A 27,131-nucleotide genomic window follows, 5' to 3' on the forward strand; every position below is an offset into this window, starting at 1 on the left:
TGGCCAACCTGCAGGAGGAATGCAGGCCTAGGACCACAGCATAGTCCATGGCGACCTCCAAGACTCAAGCAGTGACAGGAGTTGCAATTCAGCCACTGCCAAGGGCAGAAATGGGCCTATTAACTTTCACAACTGCCACCATTCCCCCAGGTCTCTGCAGCCACTGCAGCCACACAATGGCACTCAGGACATCTCAGCAACCCAAGGGATGCAACGGCGAGGGCCTCAGACCTGACCTGGGGCTCCAATCACAAACCACAAAGCTTCATTGCTTTAGAATCGACATCACCAGAGCCCCAATTAGTGCATCTGCAGCAGGAATCAGGACAAAATGCACCTTTCCAAGCTAAGACGTCAACTGTCTGAGGCTAGGATCTACTGCGACACCTACCACCACTGGACAAGCCAGATGGCTCTATGCTCCTCCTCAGTGCCTTTACATGGACCTTGTATTCCAAGAGGGGCCGCTAGAATATCTGTACATGGCCCACCCTCAGACGGGAGCCTCGCAAATGGTGGTGACCTGGCTCCTCCATGCGTGTGTGTGACACAGTCGGAGACGCCCTCACTGCTAACCAGTCCCACCCTTAACCCCAAGGGAGGCAACGTGCTGGACCTCAGTTTCGATGAGGAGACGGTAGTGAGTTCTCACTCATTTTGTTCAGATTTTCCAAGGAATGCATGTGAGGGTCATCATCGATCCGAGCACGTGCTGGCTTGCTGCCCACCTCCTCACGGCAGGAAGGGCTGCTCCCAGGAGGAGCCAGTGACCCGGGAGTCCTCCAGCAGCCAGGGGAACTCAGAGCCCTCAGGCTTCTCAGCAAGAGGAACGGTCCCTCTATACGTACAACCACTCAGGCAGTCCCAGGAAACCTGAAATTCACGACACGTCTTGGGGCAGGAGAAGCCGTACCGTGCTGGGTGATCCAAAAAGCAGTGGCAGCAACTCGGGTGCGCCACACTTCTTGCCGGACTCCCTTGCACTTGAGTCACTGCCTCACGGGTGGGGGTTCATCTCCTGGCTGATGGACAGTCATACGTGGCAACATCACCTGACAAGTGGACAGAAAGCACAGGAATGCTTCAGATGTGTACTTGGTCTCTCACTAATACTGATGCAAGTGTTTCCCTAGGGAAGGCCTGTATCTGCACCCCCAACTATATTGATCCTTTACAGACGACTGGTTACCTATCTTCAAAGAGTGCGGCAAATTAGGCTCAAGTGCATGTGGGTGTCTTTCTGACCAAGCGTGCAAGGTAGCAGGGGATTCGATGTGAGTTTGAGTGCCTGCATTCTGGTGTACCAATAAAAAATGCATTCTCAGCATTTTGGGTGTGTGGTCTGGAAATCTGTCTGGGTATCCAAGTCTCAGAGACCGCATGCAAAGGCCTGCAGTATGAACATGCGTGCCACCCTCCATGGAGTCCTGACCTCCCACCATCCACGAAATGGGATGACACTTGGCATCTTCCCACAAGATCCATGCAAAATTTCACTGAGGGGCTGTTGACATAGGCTCTAGGCTCCCAATCTCCTGAACCATGATCTCTGACCAACGCAGAGACCTGACTGCCCAGGGTCACCTTGCGGAGAATCTGTGTGAATGCCACATACCCTGAGACTACGTGAGCTACTACTATAGCTCAGGGGTCCTTGTCACAAGTCCTACACCCTCCTACTAACAAGAAAATTTTCCCAGACAACTGCACAGTAAGGTGAACTTGGCACTAGGGCAGATATGGCCCACTGCACACCCTCCAATAGGAAAAGAATTCAGGGCATGCGTATCTTCCTGCCAGTCAGCCAAATCAAAGTCCAGCCTCCCCTGGAAACTGCAAGATGGAACCTGGTCATCCTCAGGTACCAGGAACCAGGGGTCACTCCCACAGAACGGGATTCCTTTCCTGGCCAGATTATCCTCAAATCTACAGCCTGCAGGGCCCTGGGTACTGACCACACCCCTAGAGAAAGCTCTCATAATGCAGGGCTTGGTCCAAATTGAATTCATTATGCAACAAAGGGCGACTCACCTAAATCTGAAGCCTCCAGGGCTCGGCTCACAGGGACAATGAGCATCCAGCAAGACCCACAGGAAGAAGGCGGGCAACACGACCAAGGGCTCACAGATCACCAGGGATGCTTTCAGGAAGACTTCAGAAGACCTGCCAGGGAAGACCGTGGATGTGCCAGGTCTCTGCCATAGTGCCATGGGAGCTGTTGTCTCCTACATTGAGCCCTTGGTATGCCAACCAATGAGCAATGTCTATCACAACTGTGGTGGTCCTCAAAGGTTGATGCGTCACTGCCAGGGGGCCAAACACATGGGTGCTATCAGGGCTGGCCGGCTGGCCCCACCTTGGGAATCTTGATAATTCCAGGCCGAAGGACAAGGGCGGCCAAGGGGCATGTGCACAACCACCTAACTACCCACTGGGCTGGTTCCTTGGCCTCTTTATTGCAACTCTTCAAGCCACCAAAGATGCCCTTTGAGAGTCCTTCTACTGGCAGTGGGACAACAAGGCCACAAAGGTCACCTTTCACCGAGCCTCCTAAGGACAAGCAATGCCCTGTCCTCTGTACCCAGCTGATGGCAGCTCCAAAAGGACCCCACTGTATTACTGAAAACAGAACAACAGTGCCTGCAAGCCTCAGCGGACATATTGTCCCAGTAAATCACACTGCACTTTTCCTCACCTGCACAAACATTCTTCTCTGGGCCTCTGGCCAACCTGCAGGAGGAATGCAGGCCTAGGACCACAGCATAGTCCATGGCGACCTCCAAGACTCAAGCACGTGACAGGAGTTGCAATTCAGCCACTGCCAAGGGCAGAAATGGGCCTATTAACTTTCACAACTGCCCACCATTCCCCAGGTCTCTGCAGCCACTGCAGCCCACATGGCACTCAGAATCTCAGCAACCCAAAGGGATGCAACGGCGAGGGCCTCAGACCTGACCTGGGGCTCCAATCACAAACCACAGAAGCTTCATTGCTTTAGAATCGACATCACCAGAGCCCCAATTAGTGCATCTGCAGCAGGAATCAGGACAAAATGCACCTTTCCAAGCTAAGACGTCAACTGTCTGAGGCTAGGATCTACTGCGACACCTACCACCACTGGACAAGCCAGATGGCTCTATGCTCCTCAGTGCCTTTACATGGACCTTGTATTCCAGAGGGCCGCTAGAATATCTGTACATGGCCCACCCTCAGACGGGAGCCTCGCAAATGGTGGTGACCTGGCTCCTCCATGCGTGTGTGTGACACAGTCGGAGACGCCCTCACTGCTAACCAGTCCCACCCTTAACCCCAAGGGAGGCAACGTGCTGGACCTCAGTTTCGATGAGGAGACGTAGTGAGTTCTCACTCATTTTGTTCAGATTTTCCAAGGAATGCATGTGAGGGTGTCATCATCGATCCGAGCACGTGCTGGCTTGCTGCCCACCTCCTCACGGCAGGAAGGGCTGCTCCCAGGAGGAGCCAGTGACCCGGGAGTCCTCCAGCAGCCAGGGGAACTCAGAGCCCTCAGGCTTCTCAGCAAGAGGAACGGTCCCTCTATACGAACAACCACTCAGGCAGTCCCAGGAAACCTGAAATTCACGACACGTCTTGGGGCAGGAGAAGCCGTACCGTGCTGGGTGATCCAAAAAGCAGTGGCAGCAACTCGGGTGCGCCACACTTCTTGCCGGACTCCCTTGCACCTTGAGTCACTGCCTCACGGGTGGGGGTTCATCTCCTGGCTGATGGACAGTCATACGTGGCAACTTCACTGACAAGTGGACAGAAAGCACAGGAATGCTTCAGATGTGTACTTGGTCTCTCACTAATACTGATGCAAGTGTTTCCCTAGGGGAAGGCCTGTATCTGCACCCCAAACTATATTGATCCTTTACAGACGACTGGTTACCTATCTTTCAAAAGAGTGCGGCAAATTAGGCTCAAGTGCATGTGGGTGTCTTTCTGACCAAGCGTGCAAGGGTAGCAGGGGATTCGATGTGAGTTTTGAGTGCCTGCATTCTGGTGTACCAATAAAATGCATTCTCAGCATTTTGGGTGTGTGTCTGGAAATCTGTCTGGGTATCCAAGTCTCAGAGACCGCATGCAAAGGCCCTGCAGTATGAACATGCGTGCCACTCCATGGAGTCCTGACCTCCCACCATCCCACGAAATGGGATGACACTTTGGCATCTTCCACAAGATCCATGCAAAATTTCACTGAGGGGCTGTTGACATAGGCTCTAGGCTCCCAATCTCCATGAACCATGATCTCTGACCAACGCAGAGACCTGACTGCCCAGGGTCACCTTGCGGAGAATCTGTGTGAATGCCACATACCCTGAGACTACGTGAGCTACTACTATAGCTCAGGGGTCCTTGTCACAAGTCCTACCTCCCTACCTAACAAGAAAATTTTCCCAGACAACTGCACAGTAAGGTGAACTTGGCACTAGGGCAGATATGGCCACTGCACCTGCACCCTCCAATAGGAAAGAATTCAGGGCATGCGTATCTTCCTGCCAGTCAGCCCCAATCAAAGTCCAGCCTCCCCTGGAAACTGCAAGATGGAACCTGGTCATCCTCAGGTACCAGGAACCAGGGGTCACTCCCACAGAAACGGGATTCCTTTCCTGGCCAGATTATCCTCAAATCTACAGCCTGCAGGGCCCTGGGTACTGACCACACCCTAGAGAAAGCTCTCATAATGCAGGGCTTGGTCCAAATTGAATTCATTATGCAACAAAGGGCGACTCACCTAAATCTGAAGCCTCCAGGGCCTCGGCTCACAGGGACAATGAGCATCCAGCAAGACCCACAGGAAGAAGGCGGGCAACACGACCAAGGGCTCACAGATCACCAGGATGCTTTCAGGAAGACTTCAGAAGACCTGCCAGGGAAGACCGTGGATGTGCCAGGTCTCTGCCATAGTGCCATGGGAGCTGTTGTCTCCTACATTGAGGCAGCCTTGGTATGCCAACCAATGAGCAATGTCTATCACAACTGTGGTGGTCCTCAAAGGTTGATGCGTCACTGCCAGGGGGCCAAACCATGGGTGCTATCAGGGCTGGCCGGCTGGCCCCAACCTTAGGGAATCTTGATAATTCCAGGCCGAAGGGACAAATGGCGGCCAAGGGGCATGTGCGTACACCACTAACTACCCACTGGGCTGGTTCCTTGGCCTCTTTATTGCAACTCTTCAAGGCACCAAAGATGCCCTTTGAGAGTCCTTCTACTGGCAGTGGGACAACAAGGCCACAAAGGTCACCTTTCACCGAGCCTCCTAAGGACAAGCAATGCCCTGTCCTCTGTACCCAGCTGATGGCAGCTCCAAAAGGACCCCACTGTATTACTGAAAACAGAACAACAGTGCCTGCAAGCCTCAGCGGACATATTGTCCCAGTAAATCACACTGCACTTTTCCTCACCTGCACAAACATTCTTCTCTGGGCCTCTGGCCAACCTGCAGGAGGAATGCAGGCCTAGGACCACAGCATAGTCCATGGCGACCTCCAAGACTCAAGCATGTGACAGGAGTTGCAATTCAGCCACTGCCAAGGGCAGAAATGGGCCTATTAACTTTCACAACTGCCACCATTCCCCCAGGTCTCTGCAGCCACTGCAGCCCACATGGCACTCAGGAATCTCAGCAACCCAAAGGGATGCAACGGCGAGGGCCTCAGACCTGACCTGGGGCTCCAATCACAAACCACAGAAGCTTCATTGCTTTAGAATCGACATCACCAGAGCCCAATTAGTGCATCTGCAGCAGGAATCAGGACAAAATGCACCTTTCCAAGCTAAGACGTCAACTGTCTGAGGCTAGGATCTACTGCGACACCTACCACCACTGGACAAGCCAGATGGCTCTATGCTCCTCAGTGCCTTTACATGGACCTTGTATTCCAAGAGGGCCGCTAGAATATCTGTACATGGCCCACCCTCAGACGGGAGCCTCGCAAATGGTGGTGACCTGGCTCCTCCATGCGTGTGTGTGACACAGTCGGAGACGCCCTCACTGCTAACCAGTCCCACCCTTAACCCCAAGGGAGGCAACGTGCTGGACCTCAGTTTCGATGAGGAGACGGTAGTGAGTTCTCACTCATTTTGTTCAGATTTTCCAAGGAATGCATGTGAGGGTGTCATCATCGATCCGAGCACGTGCTGGCTTGCTGCCCACCTCCTCACGGCAGGAAGGGCTGCTCCCAGGAGGAGCCAGTGACCCGGGAGTCCTCCAGCAGCCAGGGGAACTCAGAGCCCTCAGGCTTCTCAGCAAGAGGAACGGTCCCTCTATACGAACAACCACTCAGGCAGTCCCAGGAAACCTGAAATTCACGACACGTCTTGGGGCAGGAGAAGCCGTACCGTGCTGGGTGATCCAAAAAGCAGTGGCAGCAACTCGGGTGCGCCACACTTCTTGCCGGACTCCCTTGCACCTTGAGTCACTGCCTCACGGGTGGGGGTTCATCTCCTGGCTGATGGACAGTCATACGTGGCAACTTCACCTGACAAGTGGACAGAAAGCACAGGAATGCTTCAGATGTGTACTTGGTCTCTCACTAATACTGATGCAAGTGTTTCCCTAGGGGAAGGCCTGTATCTGCACCCCAACTATATTGATCCTTTACAGACGACTGGTTACCTATCTTTCAAAGAGTGCGGCAAATTAGGCTCAAGTGCATGTGGGTGTCTTTCTGACCAAGCGTGCAAGGGTAGCAGGGGATTCGATGTGAGTTTGAGTGCCTGCATTCTGGTGTACCAATAAAAATGCATTCTCAGCATTTTGGGTGTGTGTCTGGAAATCTGTCTGGGTATCCAAGTCTCAGAGACCGCATGCAAAGGCCCTGCAGTATGAACATGCGTGCCACCTCCATGGAGTCCTGACCTCCCACCATCCCACGAAATGGGATGACACTTGGCATCTTCCACAAGATCCATGCAAAATTTCACTGAGGGGCTGTTGACATAGGCTCTAGGCTCCCAATCTCCATGAACCATGATCTCTGACCAACGCAGAGACCTGACTGCCCAGGGTCACCTTGCGGAGAATCTGTGTGAATGCCACATACCCTGAGACTACGTGAGCTACTACTATAGCTCAGGGGTCCTTGTCACAAGTCCTACCTCCTACCTAACAAGAAAATTTTCCCAGACAACTGCACAGTAGGTGAACTTGGCACTAGGGCAGATATGGCCCACTGCACCCTCCAATAGGAAAAGAATTCAGGGCATGCGTATCTTCCTGCCAGTCAGCCCCAATCAAAGTCCAGTCCCCCTCCTCCCCTGGAAACTGCAAGATGGAACCTGGTCATCCTCAGGTACCAGGAACCAGGGGTCACTCCCACAGAAACGGGATTCCTTTCCTGGCCAGATTATCCTCAAATCTACAGCCTGCAGGCCCTGGGGTACTGACCACACCTAGAGAAAGCTCTCATAATGCAGGGCTTGGTCCAAATTGAATTCATTATGCAACAAAGGGCGACTCACCTAAATCTGAAGCCTCCAGGGCCTCGGCTCACAGGGACAATGAGCATCCAGCAAGACCCACAGGAGAAGGCGGGCAACACGACCAAGGGCTCACAGATCACCAGGGAGTGCTTTCACGAAGACTTCAGAAGACCTGCCAGGGAAAGACCGTGGATGTGCCAGGTCTCTGCCATAGTGCCATGGGAGCTGTTGTCTCCTACACTGAGGCAGCCTTGGTATGCCAACCAATGAGCAATGTCTATCACAACTGTGGTGGTCCTCAAGGTTGATGCTTCACTGCCAGGGGGCAAACACATGGGTGCTATCAGGGCTGGCCGGCTGGCCCCAACTTAGGGAATCTTGATAATTCCAGCCGAAGGGGACAAATGGCGGCCAAGGGGCATGTGCGTACAACCACGTAACTACCCACTGGGCTGGTTTCCTTGGCCTCTTTATTGCAACTCTTCAAGGGCACCAAAGATGCCCTTTGAAAGTCCTTTCTACTGGCAGTGGGACAACAAGGCCACAAAGGTCACCTTCACCGAGCCTCCTAAGGACAAGCAATGCCCTGTCCTCTGTACCCACTGATGGCAGCTCCAAAAGGACCCCACTGTATTACTGAAAACAGAACAACAGTGCCTGCAAGCCTCAGCGGACATATTGTCCCAGTAAATCACACTGCACTTTTCCTCACCTGCACAAACATTCTTCTCTGGGCCTCTGGCCAACCTGCAGGAGGAATGCAGGCCTAGGACCACAGCATAGTCCATGGCGACCTCCAAGACTCAAGCATGTGACAGGAGTTGCAATTCAGCCACTGCCAAGGGCAGAAATGGGCCTATTAACTTTCACAACTGCCACCATTCCCCCAGGTCTCTGCAGCCACTGCAGCCCACATGGCACTCAGGAATCTCAGCAACCCAAAGGGATGCAACGGCGAGGGCCTCAGACCTGACCTGGGCTCCAATCACAAACCACAGAAGCTTCATTGCTTTAGAATCGACATCACCAGAGCCCCCAATTAGTGGCATCTGCAGCAGGAATCAGGACAAAATGCACCTTTCCAAGCTAAGACGTCAACTGTCTGAGGCTAGGATCTACTGCGACACCTACCCACCCACTGGACAAGCCAGATGGCTCTATGCTCCTCAGTGCCTTTACATGGACCTTGTATTCCAAGAGGGCCGCTAGAATATCTGTACATGGCCCACCCTCAGACGGGAGCCTCGCAAATGGTGGTGACCTGGCTCCTCCACGCGTGTGTGTGACACAGTCCGGAGACGCCCTCACTGCTAACCAGTCCCACCCTTAACCCCAAGGGAGGCAACGTGCTGGACCTCAGTTTCGATGAGGAGACGGTAGTGAGTTCTCACTCATTTTGTTCAGATTTCCAAGGAATGCATGTGAGGGTGTCCATCATCGATCCGAGCACGTGCTGGCTTGCTGCCCACCTCCTCACGGCAGGAAGGGCTGCTCCCAGGAGGAGCCAGTGACCCGGGAGTCCTCCAGCAGCCAGGGGAACTCAGAGCCCTCAGGCTTCTCAGCAAGAGGAACAGTCCCTCTATACGAACAACCACTCAGGCAGTCCCAGGAAACCTGAAATTCACGACACGTCTTGGGGCAGGAGAAGCCGTACCGTGCTGGGTGATCCAAAAAGCAGTGGCAGCAACTCGGGTGCGCCACACTTCTTGCCGGACTCCCTTGCACCTTGAGTCACTGCCTCACGGGTGGGGGTTCATCTCCTGGCTGATGGACAGTCATACGTGGCAAACATCACCTGACAAGTGGACAGAAAGCACAGGAATGCTTCAGAATGTGTACTTGGTCTCTCACTAATACTGATGCAAGTGTTTCCCTAGGGGAAGGCCTGTATCTGCACCCCAACTATATTGATCCTTTACAGACGATGGTTACCTATCTTTCAAAAGAGTGCGGCAAATTAGGCTCAAGTGCATGTGGGTGTCTTTCTGACCAAGCCGTGCAAGGGTAGCAGGGGATTCGATGTGAGTTTGAGTGCCTGCATTCTGGTGTACCAATAAAAACGCATTCTCAGCATTTTTGGGTGTGTGTCTGGAAATCTGTCTGGGTATCCAAGTCTCAGAGACCGCATGCAAAGGCCCTGCAGTATGAACATGCGTGCCATCTCCATGGAGTCCTGACCTCCCACCATCCCACGAAATGGGATGACACTTGGCATCTTCCACAAGATCCATGCAAAATTTCACTGAGGGGCTGTTGACATAGGCTCTAGGCTCCCAATCTCCATGAACCATGATCTCTGACCAACGCAGAGACCTGACTGCCCAGGGGTCACCTTGCGGAGAATCTGTGTGAATGCCACATACCCTGAGACTACGTGAGCTACTACTATAGCTCAGGGGTCCTTGTCACAAGTCCTACCTCCTACCTAACAAGAAAATTTTCCCAGACAACTGCACAGTAAGGTGAACTTGGCACTAGGGCAGATATGGCCCACTGCACCCTCCAATAGGAAAGAATTCAGGGCATGCGTATCTTCCTGCCAGTCAGCCCCAATCAAAGTCCAGCCTCCCCTGGAAACTGCAAGATGGAACCTGGTCATCCTCAGGTACCAGGAACCAGGGGTCACTCCCACAGAAACGGGATTCCTTTCCTGGCCAGATTATCCTCAAATCTACAGCCTGCAGGGGCCCTGGGTACTGACCACACCCTAGAGAAAGCTCTCATAATGCAGGGCTTTGGTCCAAATTGAATTCATTATGCAACAAAGGGCGACTCACCTAAATCTGAAGCCTCCAGGGCCTCGGCTCACAGGGACAATGAGCATCCAGCAAGACCCACAGGAAGAAGGCGGGCAACACGACCAAGGGCTCACAGATCACCAGGGATGCTTTCACGAAGACTTCAGAAGACCTGCCAGGGAAGACCGTGGATGTGCCAGGGTCTCTGCCATAGTGCCATGGGAGCTGTTGTCTCCTACATTGAGGCAGCCTTGGTATGCCAACCAATGAGCAATCTCTATCACAACTGTGGTGGTCCTCAAAGGTTGATGCGTCACTGCCAGGGGGCCAAACACATGGGTGCTATCAGGGCTTGGCCGGCTGGCCCAACCTTAGGGAATCTTGATAATTCCAGGCCGAAGAGGACAAATGGCGCCAAGGGGCATGTGCGTACACCACGTAACTACCCACTGGGCTGGTTCCTTGGCCTCTTTATTGCAACTCTTCAAGGCACCAAAGATGCCCTTTGAGAGTCCTTCTACTGGCAGTGGGACAACAAGGCCACAAAGGTCACCTTTCACCGAGCCTCCTAAGGACAAGCAATGCCCTGTCCCTCTGTACCCAGCTGATGGCAGCTCCAAAAGGACCCCCACTGTATTACTGAAAACAGAACAACAGTGCCTGCAAAGCCTAGCGGACATATTGTCCCAGTAATCACACTGCACTTTTTCCCTCACCTGCACAAACATTCTTCTCTGGGCCTCTGGCCAACCTGCAGGAGGAATGCAGGCCTAGGACCACAGCATAGTCCATGGCGACCTCCAAGACTCAAGCACGTGACAGGAGTTGCAATTCAGCCACTGCCAGGGCAGAAATGGGCCTATTACTTTCACAACTGCCACCATTCCCAGGTCTCTGCAGCCACTGCAGCCCACATGGCACTCAGGAATCTCAGCAACCCAAAGGGATGCAACGGCGAGGGCCTCAGACCTGACCTGGGGCTCCAATCACAAACCACAGAAGCTTCATTGCTTTAGAATCGACATCACCAGAGCCCAATTAGTGCATCTGCAGCAGGAATCAGGACAAAATGCACCTTTCCAAGCTAAGACGTCAACTGTCTGAGGCTAGGATCTACTGCGACACCTACCACCACTGGACAAGCAAGATGGCTCTATTGCTCCTCAGTGCCTTTACATGGACCTTGTATTCCAAGAGGGCCGCTAGAATGATCTGTACATGGCCCACCTCAGACGGGAGCCTCGCAAATGGTGGTGACCTGGCTCCTCCATGCGTGTGTGTGACACAGTCGGAGACGCCCTCACTGCTAACCAGTCCCACCTTAACCCCAAGGGAGGGCAACGTGCTGGACCTCAGTTTCGACGAGGAGACGGTAGTGAGTTCTCACTCATTTTGTTCAGATTTTCCAAGGAATGCATGTGAGGGTGTCATCAATCGATCCGAGCACGTGCTTGGCTTGCTGCCCACCTCCTCACGGCAGGAAGGGCTGCTCCCAGGAGGAGCCAGTGACCCAGGAGTCCTCCAGCAGCCAGGGGAACTCAGAGCCCTCAGGCTTCTCAGCAAGAGGAAAGGTCCCTCTATACGTACAACCACTCAGGCAGTCCCAGGAAACCTGAAATTCACGACACGTCTTGGGGCAGGAGAAGCCGTACCGTGCTGGGTGATCCAAAAAGCAGTGGCAGCAACTCGGGTGCGCCACACTTCTTGCCGGACTCCCTTGCACCTTGAGTCACTGCCTCACGGGTGGGGGTTCATCTCCTGGCTGATGGACAGTCATACGTGGCAACATCACCTGACAAGTGGGACAGAAAGCACAGGAATGCTTCAGATGTGTACTTGGTCTCTCACTAATACTGATGCAAAGTGTTTCCCTAGGGGAAGGCCTGTATCTGCAACCCCAACTATATTGATCCTTTACAGACGACTGGTTACCTATCTTTCAAAAGAGTGCGGCAAAATTTAGGCTCAAGTGCATGTGGGTGTCTTTTCTGACCAAGCGTGCAAGGGTAGCAGGGGATTCGATGTGAGTTTGGAGTGCCTGCATTCTGGTGTACCAATAAAAATGCATTCTCAGCATTTTGGGTGGTGTGTCTGGAAATCTGTCTGGGTATCCAAGTCTCAGAGACCGCATGCAAAGGCCCTGCAGTATGAACATGCGTGCCACCTCCATGGAGTCCTGACCTCCCACCATCCCATGAAACGGGATGAACACTTGGCATCTTCCCACAAGATCCATGCAAAATTTCACTGAGGGCTGTTGACATAGGCTCTAGGGCTCCCAATCTCCATGAACCATGATCTCTGACCAACGCAGAGACCTGACTGCCCAGGGTCACCTTTGCGGAGAATCTGTGTGAATGCCACATACCCTGAGACTACGTGAGCTACTACTATAGCTCAGGGGTCCTTGTCACAAGTCCCACCTCCTACCCTAACAAGAAAATTTTCCCAGACAACTGCACAGTAAGGTGAACTTGGCACTAGGGCAGATATGGCCCACTGCACCCTCCAATAGGAAAAGAATTCAGGGCATGCGTATCTTCCTGCCAGTCAGCCCCAATCAAAGTCCAGCCTCCCTGGAAACTGCAAGATGGAACCTGGTCATCCTCAGGTACCAGGAACCAGGGGTCACTCCCACAGAAACGGGATTCCTTTCCTGGCCAGATTATCCTCAAATCTACAGCCTGCAGGGCCCTGGGTACTGACCACACCCTAGAGAAAGCTCTCATAATGCAGGGCTTGGTCCAAATTGAATTCATTATGCCAACAAAGGGCGACTCACCTAAATCTGAAGCCTCCAGGGCCTCGGCTCACAGGGACAATGAGCATCCAGCAAGACCCACAGGAAGAAGGGCGGGCAACACGACCAAGGGCTCACAGATTCACCAGGGATGCTTTCAGGAAGACTTCAGAAGACCTGCCAGGGAAGACCGTGGATGTGCCAGGTCTCTGCCGCATAGTGCCATGGGAGCTGTTGTCTCCTACATTGAGGCAAGCCTTGGTATGCCAACCAATGAGCAATTCTATCACAACTGTGGGTGGTCCTCAAAGGTTGAATGCGTCACTGCCAGGGGGGCCAAACACATGGGTGCTATCAGGGCTGGCCGGCTGGCCCCAACCTTAGGGAATCTTGATAATTCCAGGCCGAAGGGACAAATGGGCGGCCAAGGGGCATGTGCGTACACCACCTAACTACCCACTGGGGCTGGTTCCTTGGCCTCTTTATTGCAACTCTTCAAGGCACCAAAGATGCCCTTTGAGAGTTCCTTCTACTGGCAGTGGGACAACAAGGCCACAAAGGTCACCTTTTCCACCGAGCCTCCTAAGGACAAGCAATGCCCTGTCCTCTGTACCCAGCTGATGGGCAGCTCCAAAAGGACCCCACTGTATTACTGAAAACAGAACAACAGTGCCTGCAAAGGCCTCTAGCGACATATTGTCCCAGTAAATCACACACCTGCACTTTTCCTCACCTGCACAAAACATTCTTCTCTGGGCCTCCTGGCCAACCTGCAGGAGGAATGCAGGCCTAGGACCACGAGCATAGTCCATGGCGACCTCCAAGACTCAAGCAGTGTGACAGGGAGTTGCATTCAAGCCACTGCCAAGGGCAGAAGAATGGGCCTATTAACTTTAACACAAACTTGCCACCATTCCCCAGGTCTCTAGCAGGCCACTGCAGCCCACATGGCCACTCAGGAATCGCAGCAAACCCAAAGGGATGCAACGGCGAGGGCCTACAGACCTGACCTGGGGCGCTCCAATTCACCAAACACAGAAGCTTCATTGCTTTAAGATCGACATCACCAAGAAGCCCCAACTTAGTGCATCTGGCAGCAGGAATCAGGACAAAATGCACCTTCCAAAGCTAAAGACGTCGAAACTGCCCCTGAGGCTAGGATCTACTGCGACAACCTACACCACTGGACAAGCCAGATGGCTCTAATGCTCCTCAGTGCTTTACATGGACCTTGTATTCCAAGAGGGCCGCTAGAATATCTGTACATGGCCACCCTCAGACGGGAGGCCTCGGCAAATGGTGGTGACCTGCTCCTCCAGCGTGTGTGTGGACACAGTCGGAGACGCCCTCACTGCTAACCAGTCCCACCCTTAACCCCAAGGGAGGCAACGTGCTGGACCTCAGTTTCGATGAGGAGACGGTAGTGAGTTCTCACTCATTTTGTTCAATTTTCCAAGAATGCATGTGAGGGTGTCATCATCGATCGAGCACGTGCTGGCTTGCTGCCCACCTCCTCACGGCAGGAAGGGCTGCTCCCAGGAGGAAGCCAGTGACCCGGGAGTCCTCCAGCAGCCAGGGGAACTCAGAGCCCTCAGGCTTCTCAGCAAGGGGAACGGTCCCTCTATACGAACAACCACTCAGGCAGTCCCAGGAAACCTGAAATTCACGACACGTCTTGGGGCAGGAGAAGCCGTACCGTGCTGGGGTGATCCAAAAAGCAGTGGCAGCAACTCGGGTGCGCCACACTTCTGCCGGGACTCCCTTGCACCTTGAGTCACTGCCTCACGGGTGGGGGTTCATCTCCTGGCTGATGGACAGTCATACGTGGCAACATCACCTGACAAGTGGACAGAAAGCACAGGAATGCTTCAGATGTGTACTTGTCTCTCACTAATACTGATGCAAGTGTTTCCCTAGGGGAAGGCCTGTATCGGCACCCCAACTATATTGATCCTTTACAGACGACTGGTTACCTATCTTTCAAAAGAGTGCGCAAATTAGGCTCAAGTGCATGTGGGTGTCTTTCTGACCAAGCGTGCAAGGGTAGCAGGGGATTCGATGTGAGTTGAGTGCCTGCATTCTGGTGTACAATAAAAACGCATTCTCAGGCATTTTGGGTGTGTGTCTGGAAATCTGTCTGGGTATCCAAGTCTCAGAGACCGCATGCAAGGCCCTGCCAGTATGAACATGCGTGCCATCTCCATGGAGTCCTGACCTCCCCATCCCACGAAATGGGATGACACTTTGGCATCTCCACAAGATCCATGCAAAATTTCACTGAGGGGCTGTTGACAAGGCTCTAGCTCCAATCTCCATGAACCATGATCTCTGACCAACGCAGAGACCTGACTGCCCAGGGTCACCTTGCGGAGAATCTGTGGTGAATGCCCACATACCCTGAGACTAGTGAGCTACTACTATAGCTCAGGGGTCCTTGTCACAAGTCCTAACCTCCTACCTAACAAGAAAATTTTCCCAGACAACTGCACAGTAAGGTGAACTTGGGCACTAGGGCAGATATGGCCCACTGCACCCTCCAATAGGAAAGAATTCAGGGCAATGCGTATCTTCCTGCCAGTCAGCCCCAATCAAAGTCCAGCCTCCCCTGGAAACTGCAAGATGAACCTGGTCATCCTCAGGTACCAGGAACCAGGGGGTCACTCCCACAAAACGGGGATTCCTTTCCTGGCCAGATTATCCTCAAATCTACAGCCTGCAGGGCCCTGGGTACTGACCACACCCTAGAGAAAGCTCTCATAATGCAAGGGCTTGGTCCAAATTGAATTCATTATGCAACAAAGGGCGACTCACCTAATCTGAAGCCTCCAGGGCCTCGGCTCACAGGGACAATGAGCATCCAGCAAGACCCACAGGAAGAAGGCGGGCAACACGACCAAGGGCCTCACAGATCACCAGGGATGCTTTCAGGAAGACTTCAGAAGACCTGCCAGGGAAGACCGTGGATGTGCCAGGTCTCTGCCATAGTGCCATGGGAGCTGTTGTCTCCTACACTGAGGCAGCCTTGGTATGCCAACCAATGAGCAATGTCTATCACAACTGTGGTGGTCCTCAAAGGTTGATGCTTCACTGCCAGGGGGCCAAACACATGGGTGCTATCAGGGCTGGCCGGCTGGCCCCAACCTTAGGGAATCTTGATAAATTCCAGGCCGAAGAGACAAATGGCGGCCAAGGGGCTGTGCGTACACCACGTAACTACCCACTGGGCTGGTTCCTTGGCTCTTTATTGCAACTCTTCAAGGCACCAAAGATGCCCTTTGAGAGTCCTTCTACTGGCAGTGGGACAACAAGGCCACAAAGGTCACCTTTCAACCGAGCCTCCTAAGGACAAGCAATGCCCTGTCCTCTGTACCCAGCTGATGGCAGCTCCAAAAGGACCCCACTGTATTACTGAAACATAACACAGTGCCTGCAAGCCTCAGCGGACATATTGTCCCAGTAAATCACACTGCACTTTTCCTCACCTCACAAACATTCTTCTCTGGGCCTCTGGCCAACCTGCAGGAGGAATGCCAGGCCTAGGACCACAGCATAGTCCATGGCGACCCTCCAAGACTCAAGCACGTGACAGGAGTTGCAATCAGCCACTGCCAAAGGGCAGAAATGGGCCTATAACTTTCACAACTGCCACCATTCCCCCAGGTCTCTGCAGCCACTGCAGCCCACATGGCACTCAGGAATCTCAGCAACCCAAAGGGATGCAAACGGCGAGGGCCTCAGACCTTGACCTGGGGCTCCAATCACAAACCACAGAAGCTTCATTGCTTTAGAATCGACATCACCAGAGCCCCAATTAGTGCATCTGCAGCAGGAATCAGGACAAAATGCACCGTTCCAAGCTAAGACGTCAACTGTCTTGAGGCTAGGATCTACCTGCGACACCTACCACCCACTGACAAGCCAGATGGCTCTATGCTCCTCAGTGCCTTTACATGGACCTTGTATTCCAAGAGGGCCGCTAGAATATCTGTACATGGCCCACCCTCAGACGGGAGCCTCGCAATGGTGGTGACCTGGCTCCTCCATGCGTGTGTGTGACACAGTCGGAGACGCCCTCACTGCTAACCAGTCCCACCCTTAACCCCAAGGGAGGCAACGTGCTGGACCTCAGTTTCGATGAGGAGACGGTAGTGAGTTCTCACTCATTTTGTTCAGATTTTCCAAGGAATGCATGTGAGGGTGTCATCTTCGATCCGAGCACGTGCTGCTTGCTGCCCACCTCCTCACGGCAGGAAGGGCTGCTCCCAGGAGGAGCCAGTGACCCGGGAGTCCTCCAGCAGCCAGGGGAACTGCAGAGCCCTCAGGCTTCTCAGCAAGAGGAACGGTCCCTCTATACGAACAACCACTCAGGCAGTCCCAGGAACCTGAAATCACGACACGTCTTGGGGCAGGAGAAGCCGTACCGTGCTGGGTGATCCAAAAGCAGTGGCAGCAACTCGGGTGCGCCACACTTCTTGCCGGACTCCCTTGCACCTTGAGTCACTGCCTCACGGGTGGGGGTTCATCCCTGGCTGATGGACAGTCATACGTGGCAACATCACCTGACAAGTGGACAGAAAGCACAGGAATGCTTCAGATGTGTACTTGGTCTCTCACTAATACTGATGCAAGTGTTTCCCTAGGGAAGGCCTGTATCTGCACCCCAACTATATTGATCCTTTACAGACGACTGGTTACCTATCTTTCAAAAGAGTGCGGCAATTAGGCTCAAGTGCATGTGGGTGTCTTTCTGACCAAGCGTGCAAGGGTAGCAGGGGATTCGATGTGAGTTTGAGTGCCTGCATTCTGGTGTACCAATAAAAATGCAATTCTCAGCATTTTGGGTGTGTGTCTGGAAATCTGTCTGGGTATCCAAGTCTCAGAGACGCATTGCAAAGGCCCTGCAGTATGAACATGCGTGCCACCTCCATGAGTCCTGACCTCCCACCATCCCACGAAATGGGATGACACTTGGCATCTTCCACAAGATCCATGCAAAATTTCACTGAGGGGCTGTTGACATAGGCTCTAGGCTCCCAATCTCCATGAACCATGATCTCTGACCAACGCAGAGACCTGACTGCCCAGGGTCACCTTGCGGAGAATCTGTGTGAATGCCACATACCCTGAGACTACGTGAGCTACTACTATAGCTCAGGGGTCCTTGTCACAAGTCCTACCTCCTACCTAACAAGAAAATTTTCCCAGACAACTGCACAGTAAGGTGAACTTGGGCACTAGGGCAGATATGGCCCACTGCACCCTCCAATAGGAAAAGAATTCAGGGCATGCGTATCTTCCTGCCAGTCAGCCCCAATCAAAGTCCAGCCTCCCCTGGAAACTGCAAGATGGAACCTGGTCATCCTCAGGTACCAGGAACCAGGGGTCACTCCCACAGAAACGGGATTCCTTCCTGGCCAGATTATCCTCAATCTACAGCCTGCAGGGCCCCTGGGTACTGACCACACCCTAGAGAAAGCTCTCATAATGCAGGGCTTGGTCCAATTGAATTCATTATGCAACAAAGGGCGACTCACCTAAATCTGAAGCCTCCAGGGCCTCGGCTCACAGGGACAATGAGCATCCAGCAAGACCACAGGAAGAAGGCGGGCAACACGACCAAGGGCTCACAGATCACCAGGGATGCTTTCAGGAAGACTTCAGAAGACCTGCCAGGGAAGACCGTGGATGTGCCAGGTCTCTGCCATAGTGCCATGGGAGCTGTTGTCTCCTACATTGAGGCAGCCTTGGTATGCCAACCAATGAGCAATGTCTATCACAACTGTGGTGGTCCTCAAAGGTTGATGCGTCACTGCCAGGGGGCCAAACACATGGTGCTATCAGGGCTGGCCGGCTGGCCCCAACCTTAGGGAATCTTGATAATTCCAGGCCGAAGAGACAAATGGCGGCCAAGGGGCATGTGCGTACACCACGTAACTACCCACTGGGCTGGTTCCTTGGCCTCTTTATTGCAACTCTTCAAGGCACCAAAGATGCCCTTTGAGAGTCCTTCTACTGGCAGTGGGACAACAAGGCCACAAAGGTCACCTTTCACCGAGCCTCCTAAGGACAAGCAATGCCCTGTCCTCTGTACCCAGCTGATGGCAGCTCCAAAAGGACCCCACTGTATTACTGAAAACAGAACAACAGTGCCTGCAAGCCCTAGCGGACATATTGTCCCAGTAAATCACACTGCACTTTTCCTCACCTGCACAAACATTCTTCTCTGGGCCTCTGGCCAACCTGCAGGAGGAATGCAGGCCTAGGACCACAGCATAGTCCATGGCGACCTCCAAGACTCAAGCACGTGACAGGAGTTGCAATTCAGCCACTGCCAAGGGCAGAAATGGGCCTATTAACTTTCACAACTGCCACCATTCCCCCAGGTCTCTGCAGCCACTGCAGCCCACATGGCACTCAGGAATCTCAGCAACCCAAAGGGATGCAACGGCGAGGGCCTCAGGACCTGACCTGGGGCTCCAATCACAAACCACAGAAGCTTCATTGCTTTAGAATCGACATCACCAGAGCCCCAATTAGTGCATCTGCAGCAGGAATCAGGACAAAATGCACCTTTCCAAGCTAAGACGTCAACTGTCTGAGGCTAGGATCTACTGCGACACCTACCACCACTGGACAAGCCAGATGGCTCTATGCTCCTCAGTGCCTTTACATGGACCTTGTATTCCAAGAGGGCCGCTTAGAATATCTGTACATGGCCCACCCTCAGACGGGAGCCTCGCAAATGGTGGTGACCTGGCTCCTCCACGCGTGTGTGTGACACAGTCGGAGACGCCCTCACTGCTAACCAGTCCCACCTTAACCCCAAGGGAGGCAACGTGCGGACCTCAGTTTCGATGAGGAGACGGTAGTGAGTTCTCACTCATTTTGTTCAGATTTTCCAAGGAATGCATGTGAGGGTGTCATCATCGATCCGAGCACGTGCTGGCTTGCTGCCCACCTCCTCACGGCAGGAAGGGCTGCTCCCAGGAGGAGCCAGTGACCCGGGAGTCCTCCAGCAGCCAGGGGAACTGCTGAGAGCCCTCAGGCTTCTCAGCAAGAGGAACGGTCCCTCTATACGAACAACCACTCAGGCTAAGTCCCAGGAAACCTGAAATTCACGACACGTCTTGGGGCAGGAGAAGCCGTACCGTGCTGGGTGATCCAAAAAGCAGTGGCAGCAACTCGGGTGCGCCCACACTTCTTGCCGGACTCCCTTGCACCTTGAGTCACTGCCTCACGGGTGGGGTTCATCTCCTGGCTGATGGACAGTCATACGTGGCAACTTCACCTGACAAGTGGACAGAAAGCACAGGAATGCTTCAGATGTGTACTTGGTCTCTCACTTAATACTGATGCAAGTGTTTCCCTAGGGGAAGGCCTGTATCTGCACCCCAACTATATTGATCCTTTACAGACGACTGGTTACCTATCTTCAAAAGAGTGCGGCAAATTAGGCTCAAGTGCATGTGGGTGTCTTTCTGACCAGCGTGCAAGGGTAGCAGGGGATTCCGATGTGAGTTTGAGTGCCCTGCATTCTGGTTGTACCAATAAAAATGATTCTCAGCATTTTGGGTGTGTGTCTGGAATCTGTCTGGGTATCCAAGTCTCAGAGACCGCATGCAAAGGCCCTGCAGTATGAACATGCGTGCCACTCTCCATGGAGTCCTGACCTCCCACCCATCCCACGAAATGGGATGACACTTGGCATCTTCCACAAGATCCATGCAAAATTTCACTGAGGGGCTGTTGAATAGGCTCTAGGCTCCCAATCTCCATGAACCATGATCTCTGACCAACGCAGGAGACCTGACCTGCCCAGGGTCACCTTGCGGAGAATCTTGTGTGAATGCCAACATACCCTGAGACTACGTGAGCTACTACTATAGCTCAGGGGTCTTGTCAACAGTCCTACCTCCTACCTAACAAGAAAATTTTCCCAGACAACTGCACAGTAAGGGTGGAACTTGGCACTAGGGCAGATATGGCCCACTGCACCCTCCAATAGGAAAGAATTCAGGGCATGCGTATCTTCCTGCCAGTCAGCCCCAATCAAAGTCCAGCTCCCCTGGAAACTGCAAGATGGAACCTGGTCATCCTCAGGTACAGGAACCAGGGGTCACTCCCACAGAAACGGATTCCTTTTCTCCTGGCCAGATATCCTCCAATCTACAGCCTGCAGGGCCCGGGGTACTTGACCACACCCTAGAGAAAGCTCTCATAATGCAGGGCTTGGTCCAAATTGAATTCATTATGCAACAAAGGGCGACTCACCTAAATCTGAAGCCTCCAGGGCCTCGGCTCACAGGGACAATGAGCATCCAGCAAAGACCCACAGGAAGAAGGCGGGCAACCACGACCAAGGGCTCCACAGATCACCAGGGATGCTTTCAGGAAGACTTCAGAAGACCTGCCAGGGAAAGACCGTGGATGTGCCAGGTCTCATGCCATAGTTGCCATGGGAGCTGTTGTCTCCTACACTGAGGCAGCCTTGGTATGCCAACCAATGAGCAATGTCTATCACAACTGTGGTGGTCCTCAAAGGTTGATGCGTTCACTGCCAGGGGGGCCAAACACATGGGTGCTATCAGGGCTGGCCGGCTGGCCCCAACCTTAGGGAATCTTGATAATTCCAGGCCGAAGAGACAAATGGCGGCCAAGGGGCATGTGCGTACACCACGTAACTACCCACTGGGCTGGTTCCTTGGCCTCTTATTGCAACTCTTCAAGGCACCAAAGATGCCCTTTGAGAGTCCTTCTACTGGCAGTGGGACAACAAGGCCACCAAAGGTCACCTTTCACCGAGCCTCCTAAGGACAAGCAATGCCCTGTCCTCTGTACCCAGCTGATGGCAGCTCCAAAAGGACCCCACTGTATTACTGAAAACAGAACAACAGTGGCCTGCAAGGCCTCAGCGGACATATTGTCCCAGTAAATCACACTGCACTTTTCCTCACCTGCCACAAACATTCTTCTCTGGGCCTCTGGCCAACCTGCAGGAGGAATGCAGGCCTAGGACCACAGCATAGTCCATGGCGACCTCCAGGACTCAAGCACGTGACCAGGAGTTGCAATTCAGCCACTGCCAAGGGCAGAAGAATGGGCTATTAACTTTCACAACTGCCACCATTCCCCCAGGTCTCTGCAAGCCACTGCAGCCCACATGGCACTCAGGAATCTCAGCAACCCAAAGGGATGCAACGGCGAGGGCCTCAGACCTGACCTGGGGCTCCAATCACAAACCACAGAAGCTTCATTGCTTTAGAATCGACATCACCAGAGCCCCAATTAGTGCATCTGCAGCAGGAATCAGGACAAAATGCACCTTTCCAAGTAAGACGTCAACTGTCTTGAGGCTAGGGATCTACTGCGACACCTACCACCACTGGACAAGCCAGATGGCTCTATGCTCCTCAGTGCCTTTACATGGACCTTGTATCCAAGAGGGCCGCTAGTTAGAATATCTGTACATGGCCCACCCTCAACGGGAGCCTCGCAAATGGTGGTGACCTGGCTCCTCCACTGCGTGTGTGTGACACAGTCGGAGACGCCCTCACTGCTAAACCAGTCCCACCCTTAACCCCAAGGGAGGGCAACGTGCTGGACCTCAGTTTCGATGAGGAGGACGGTAGTGAGCTTCTCACTCATTTTGTTCAGGATTTTCCAAGGAATGCATGTGAGGGTGTCATCATCGATCCGAGCACGTGCTGGCTTGCTGCCCACCTCCTCACGGCAGGAAGGGCTGCTCCCAGGAGGAGCCAGTGACCCGGGAGTCCTCCAGCAGCCAGGGGAACTCAGAGCCCTCAGGCTTCTCAGCAAGAGGAACGGTCCCTCTATACGAACAACCACTCAGGCAGTCCCAGGAAACCTGAAATTCACGACACGTCTTGGGGCAGGAGAAGCCGTTACCGTGCTGGGTGATCCAAAAAGCAGTGGCAGCAACTCGGGTGCGCCACACTTCTTGCCGGACTCCCTTGCACCTTGAGTCACTGCCTCACGGGTGGGGGTTCATCTCCTGGCTGATGGACAGTCATACGTGGCAAACTTCACCTGACAAGTGGACAGAAGCACAGGAATGCTTCAGATGTGTACTTGGTCTCTCACTAATACTGATGCAAGTGTTTCCCTAGGGGAAGGCCTGTATCTGCACCCCAACTATATGATCCTTTACAGACGACTGGTTAACCTATCTTTCAAAAGAGTGCGGCAAATTAGGCTCAAGTGCATGTGGGTGTCTTTCTGACCAAGCGTGCAAGGGTAGCAGGGGATTCGATGTGAGTTTGAGTGCCTGCATTCTGGTGTACCAATTAAAAATGCATTCTCAGCATTTTGGGTGTGTGTCTGGAAATCTGTCTGGGTATCCAAGTCTCAGAGACCGCATGCAAAGGCCCTGCAGTATGAACATGCGTGCCACCTCCATGGAGTCCTGACCTCCCACCATCCCACGAAATGGGATGACACTTGGCATCTTCCACAAGATTCCATGCAAAATTTCACTGAGGGGCTGTTGACATAAGGCTCTAGGCTCCCAATCTCCATGAACCATGATCTCTGACCAACGCAGAGACCTGACTGCCCAGGGTCACCTTGCGGAGAATCTGTGTGAATGCCACATACCCTGAGACTACGTGAGCTACTACTATAGCTCAGGGGTCCTTGTCACAAGTCCTACCTCCTACCTAACAAGAAAATTTTCCCAGACAACTGCACAGTAAGTGAACTTGGCACTAGGGCAGATATGGCCCACTGCACCCTCCAATAGGAAAAGAATTTCAGGGCATGCGATCTTCCTGCCAGTCAGCCCCCAATTCAAAGTCCAGCCTCCCCTGGAAACTGCAAGATGGAACCTGGTCATCCTCAGGTACCAGGAACCAGGGGTCACTCCCACAGAAAGAAACGGGATTCCTTTCCTGGCCAGATTATCCTCCAATCTACAGCCTGCAGGGCCCTGGGTACTGACCACACCCTAGAGAAAGCTCTCATAATGCAGGGCTTGGTCCAAATTGAATTCATTTATGCAACAAAGGGCGAACTCACCTAAATCTGAAGCCTCCAGGGCCTCGCTCACAGGGACAATGAGCATCCAGCAAGACCCACAGGAAGAAGGCGGGCAACCACGACCAAGGGCTCACAGATCACCCAGGGATGCTTTCAGGAAGACTTCAGAAGACCTGCAGGGAAGACCGTGGATGTGCCAGGTCTCTGCCATAGTGCCATGGGAGCTGTTGTCTCCTACACTGAGGCAGCCTTGGTATGCCAACAATGAGCAATGTCTATTCACAACTGTGGTGGTCCTCAAAGGTTGATGCTTCACTGCCAGGGGGGCAAAACAATGGGTGCTATCAGGGCTGGCCGGCTGGCCCCAACCTTTAGGGAATCTTGATAATTCCAGGCCGAAGAGACAAATGGCGGCCAAGGGGCATGTGCGTACACCACGTAACTACCCACTGGGCTGGTTCCTTGGCCTCTTTATTGCACTCTTCAAGGCACCAAAGATGCCCTTTGAGAGGTCTTCTATCTGCGCAGTGGGGACAACAAGGCCACAAAGGTCACCTTCACCGAGCCTCCTAAGGACAAGCAATGCCCTGTCCTCTGTACCCAGCTGATGGCAGCTCCAAAAGGACCCCACTGTATTACTGAAAACAGAAAAACAGTGCCTGCAACGCCTAGCGGACATATTGTCCCAGTAAATCACCACTGCACTTTTCCTCACCTGCCACAACATTCTTCTCTGGGCCTCTGGCCAACCTGCAGGAGGCATGCAGGCCTAGGACCACAGCATAGTCCATGGCGACCTCTCCAAGACTCAAGCACGTGACAGGAGTTGCAATTCAGCCCACTGCCAAGGGCAGAAATGGGCCTATTAACTTTCACAACTGCCACCATGCCCCCAGGTCTCTGCAGCCACTGCAGCCCACATGGCATTCAGGAATCTCAGCAACCCAAAGGGATGCAACGGCGAGGGCCTCAGACCTGATCCTGGGGCTCCAATCACAAACCACAGAAGCTTCATTGCTTTAGAATCGACATCACCAGAGCCCCAATAGTGCCATCTGCAGCAGGAATCAGGACAAAATGCACCTTTCCAAGCTAAGACGTCAACTGTCTGAGGCTAGGATCTACTGCCGACACCCTACCACCACTGGACAAGCCAGATGGCTCTATGCTCCTCAGTGCCTTTACATGGACCTTGTATTCCAAGAGGGCGCTAGAATATCTGTACATGGCCCACCCTCAGACGGGAGCCTCGCAAATGGTGGTGACCTGGCTCCTCCATGCGTGTGTGTGACACAGTCGGAGACGCCCTCACTGCTAACCAGTCCCACCCTTAACCCCAAGGGAGGCAACGTGCTGGACCTCAGTTTCGATGAGGAGACGGTAGTGAGTTCTCACTCATTTTGTTCAGATTTTCCAAGGAATGCATGTGAGGGTGTCATCATCGATCCGAGCACGTGCTGGCTTGCTGCCCACCTCCTCACGGCAGGAAGGGCTGCTCCCAGGAGGAGCCAGTGACCCGGGAGTCCTCCAGCAGCCAGGGGAACTCAGAGCCCTCAGGCTTCTCAGCAAGAGGAACGGTCCCTCTATACGAACAACCACTCAGGCAGTCCCAGGAAACCTGAAATTCACGACACGTCTTGGGGCAGGAGAAGCCGTACCGTGCTGGGTGATCCAAAAAGCAGTGGCAGCAACTCGGGTGCGCCACACTTCTTGCCGGACTCCCTTGCACCTTGAGTCACTGCCTCACGGGTGGGGGTTCATCTCCTGGCTGATGGACAGTCATACGTGGCAACTCACCTGACAAGTGGACAGAAAGCACAGGAATGCTTCAGATGTGTACTTGGTCTCTCACTAATACTGATGCAAGTGTTTTCCCTAGGGGAAGGCCTGTATCTGCACCCCAACTATATTGATCCTTTACAGACGACTGGTTACCTATCTTTCAAAAGAGTGCGGCAAATTAGGCTCAAGTGCATGTGGGTGTCTTTCTGACCAAGCGTGCAAGGGTAGCAGGGGATTCGATGTGAGTTTGAGTGCCTGCATTCTGGTGTACCAATAAAAATGCATTCTCAGCATTTTGGGTGTGTGTCTGGAAATCTGTCTGGGTATCCAAGTCTCAGAGACCGCATGCAAAGGCCCTGCAGTATGAACATGCGTGCCACCTCCATGGAGTCCTGACCTCCCACCATCCCACGAAATGGGATGACACTTGGCATCTTCCACAAGATCCATGCAAATTTCACTGAGGGGCTGTTGACATAGGCTCTAGGCTCCCAATCTCCATGAACCATGATCTCTGACCAACGCAGAGACCTGACTGCCCAGGGTCACCTTGCGGAGAATCTGTGTGAATGCCACATACCCTGAGACTACGTGAGCTACTACTATAGCTCAGGGGTCCTTGTCACAAGTCCTACCTCCTACCTAACAAGAAATTTTCCCAGACAACTGCACAGTAAGGTGAACTTGGCACTAGGGCAGATATGGCCCACTGCACCCTCCAATAGGAAAAGAATTCAGGGCATGCGTATCTTCCTGCCAGTCAGCCCAATCAAAGTCCAGCCTCCCTGGAAACTGCAAGATGGAACCTGGTCATCCTCAGGTACCAGGAACCAGGGGTCACTCCCACAGAAACGGGATTCCTTCCTGGCCAGATTATCCTCCAATCTACAGCCTGCAGGGCCCTGGGTACTGACCACACCCTAGAGAAAGCTCTCATAATGCAGGGCTTGGTCCAAATTGAATTCATTATGCAACAAAGGGCGACTCACCTAAATCTGAAGCCTCCAGGGCCTCGGCTCACAGGGACAATGAGCATCCAGCAAGACCCACAGGAAGAAGGCGGGCAACACGACCAAGGGCTCACAGATCACCAGGGATGCTTTTCAGGAGACTTCAGAAGACCTGCCAGGGAAGACCGTGGATGTGCCAGGTCTCTGCCTAGTGCCATGGGAGCTTTGTCTCCTACACTGAGGCAGCCTTGGTATGCCAACCATGAGCAATGTCTATCACAACGGGTGGTGGTCTCAAAGGTTGATGCTTCACTGCCAGGGGGGCAAACACATGGGTGCTATCAGGGCTGGCCGGCTGGCCCCAAACCTTAGGGAATCTTGATAATTCCAGGCCGAAGAGACAAATGGCGGCCAAGGGGCATGTGCGTACACACGTAACGACCCACTGGGCTGGTTCCTTGGCCTCTTTATTGCAACTCTTCA

The 27,131-nt window shown here is 53.3% G+C and overlaps 3 long non-coding RNA genes and 10 other non-coding genes across 15 annotated transcripts; all 13 read right to left on the reverse strand.

Moving 5' to 3' along the window:
• Positions 1-612: 612 nt before the first annotated feature.
• LOC113889276 lies at positions 613-703 on the reverse strand. Its single transcript, XR_003510197.1, has one exon. It is a non-coding gene; the product is annotated as a small nucleolar RNA SNORD116 (small nucleolar RNA).
• A 2,625-nt stretch (positions 704-3,328) lies between these two features.
• Positions 3,329-3,420, reverse strand: LOC113889277. Its single transcript, XR_003510198.1, has one exon. It is a non-coding gene; the product is annotated as a small nucleolar RNA SNORD116 (small nucleolar RNA).
• Positions 3,421-4,849: 1,429 nt separating this feature from the next.
• On the reverse strand, positions 4,850-13,038 carry LOC113889271. Of its 3 annotated transcripts, XR_003510192.1 has the most exons (7): positions 12,964-13,038; positions 11,834-11,973; positions 10,898-11,020; positions 10,221-10,353; positions 6,361-6,500; positions 5,424-5,546; positions 4,858-4,885 (listed from the first exon to the last, which is right to left on the reverse strand). It is a non-coding gene; the product is annotated as an uncharacterized LOC113889271 (long non-coding RNA). The 3 variants fall into 3 exon arrangements; XR_003510190.1 differs by lacking the exon at positions 5,424-5,546 and having other exon boundaries at positions 4,850-4,885; XR_003510191.1 differs by lacking the exons at positions 5,424-5,546; positions 10,898-11,020 and having other exon boundaries at positions 4,850-4,885.
• LOC113889274 lies at positions 6,058-6,150 on the reverse strand. Its single transcript, XR_003510195.1, has one exon. It is a non-coding gene; the product is annotated as a small nucleolar RNA SNORD116 (small nucleolar RNA).
• Positions 8,795-8,887, reverse strand: LOC113889275. The gene has a single exon (XR_003510196.1). It is a non-coding gene; the product is annotated as a small nucleolar RNA SNORD116 (small nucleolar RNA).
• Positions 11,529-11,622, reverse strand: LOC113889278. Its single transcript, XR_003510199.1, has one exon. It is a non-coding gene; the product is annotated as a small nucleolar RNA SNORD116 (small nucleolar RNA).
• A 1,278-nt stretch (positions 13,039-14,316) lies between the features above and the next one.
• LOC113889279 lies at positions 14,317-14,407 on the reverse strand. Its single transcript, XR_003510200.1, has one exon. It is a non-coding gene; the product is annotated as a small nucleolar RNA SNORD116 (small nucleolar RNA).
• A 245-nt stretch (positions 14,408-14,652) lies between these two features.
• On the reverse strand, positions 14,653-26,795 carry LOC113889273. Its single transcript, XR_003510194.1, has 3 exons — positions 26,688-26,795; positions 17,343-17,480; positions 14,653-14,758 (listed from the first exon to the last, which is right to left on the reverse strand). It is a non-coding gene; the product is annotated as an uncharacterized LOC113889273 (long non-coding RNA).
• Positions 17,042-17,134, reverse strand: LOC113889282. The gene has a single exon (XR_003510203.1). It is a non-coding gene; the product is annotated as a small nucleolar RNA SNORD116 (small nucleolar RNA).
• LOC113889272 lies at positions 18,512-22,956 on the reverse strand. Its single transcript, XR_003510193.1, has 3 exons — positions 22,828-22,956; positions 20,070-20,209; positions 18,512-18,587 (listed from the first exon to the last, which is right to left on the reverse strand). It is a non-coding gene; the product is annotated as an uncharacterized LOC113889272 (long non-coding RNA).
• LOC113889280 lies at positions 19,762-19,854 on the reverse strand. Its single transcript, XR_003510201.1, has one exon. It is a non-coding gene; the product is annotated as a small nucleolar RNA SNORD116 (small nucleolar RNA).
• LOC113889283 lies at positions 22,521-22,616 on the reverse strand. The gene has a single exon (XR_003510204.1). It is a non-coding gene; the product is annotated as a small nucleolar RNA SNORD116 (small nucleolar RNA).
• On the reverse strand, positions 25,272-25,364 carry LOC113889281. Its single transcript, XR_003510202.1, has one exon. It is a non-coding gene; the product is annotated as a small nucleolar RNA SNORD116 (small nucleolar RNA).
• Positions 26,796-27,131: the final 336 nt, after the last annotated feature.

This window comes from Bos indicus x Bos taurus, unplaced genomic scaffold (genome assembly GCF_003369695.1).
Source record: "Bos indicus x Bos taurus breed Angus x Brahman F1 hybrid unplaced genomic scaffold, Bos_hybrid_MaternalHap_v2.0 tig00011695_arrow_arrow_obj, whole genome shotgun sequence".
In the NCBI taxonomy this organism is placed as follows: Eukaryota; Metazoa; Chordata; class Mammalia; order Artiodactyla; family Bovidae; genus Bos; species Bos indicus x Bos taurus.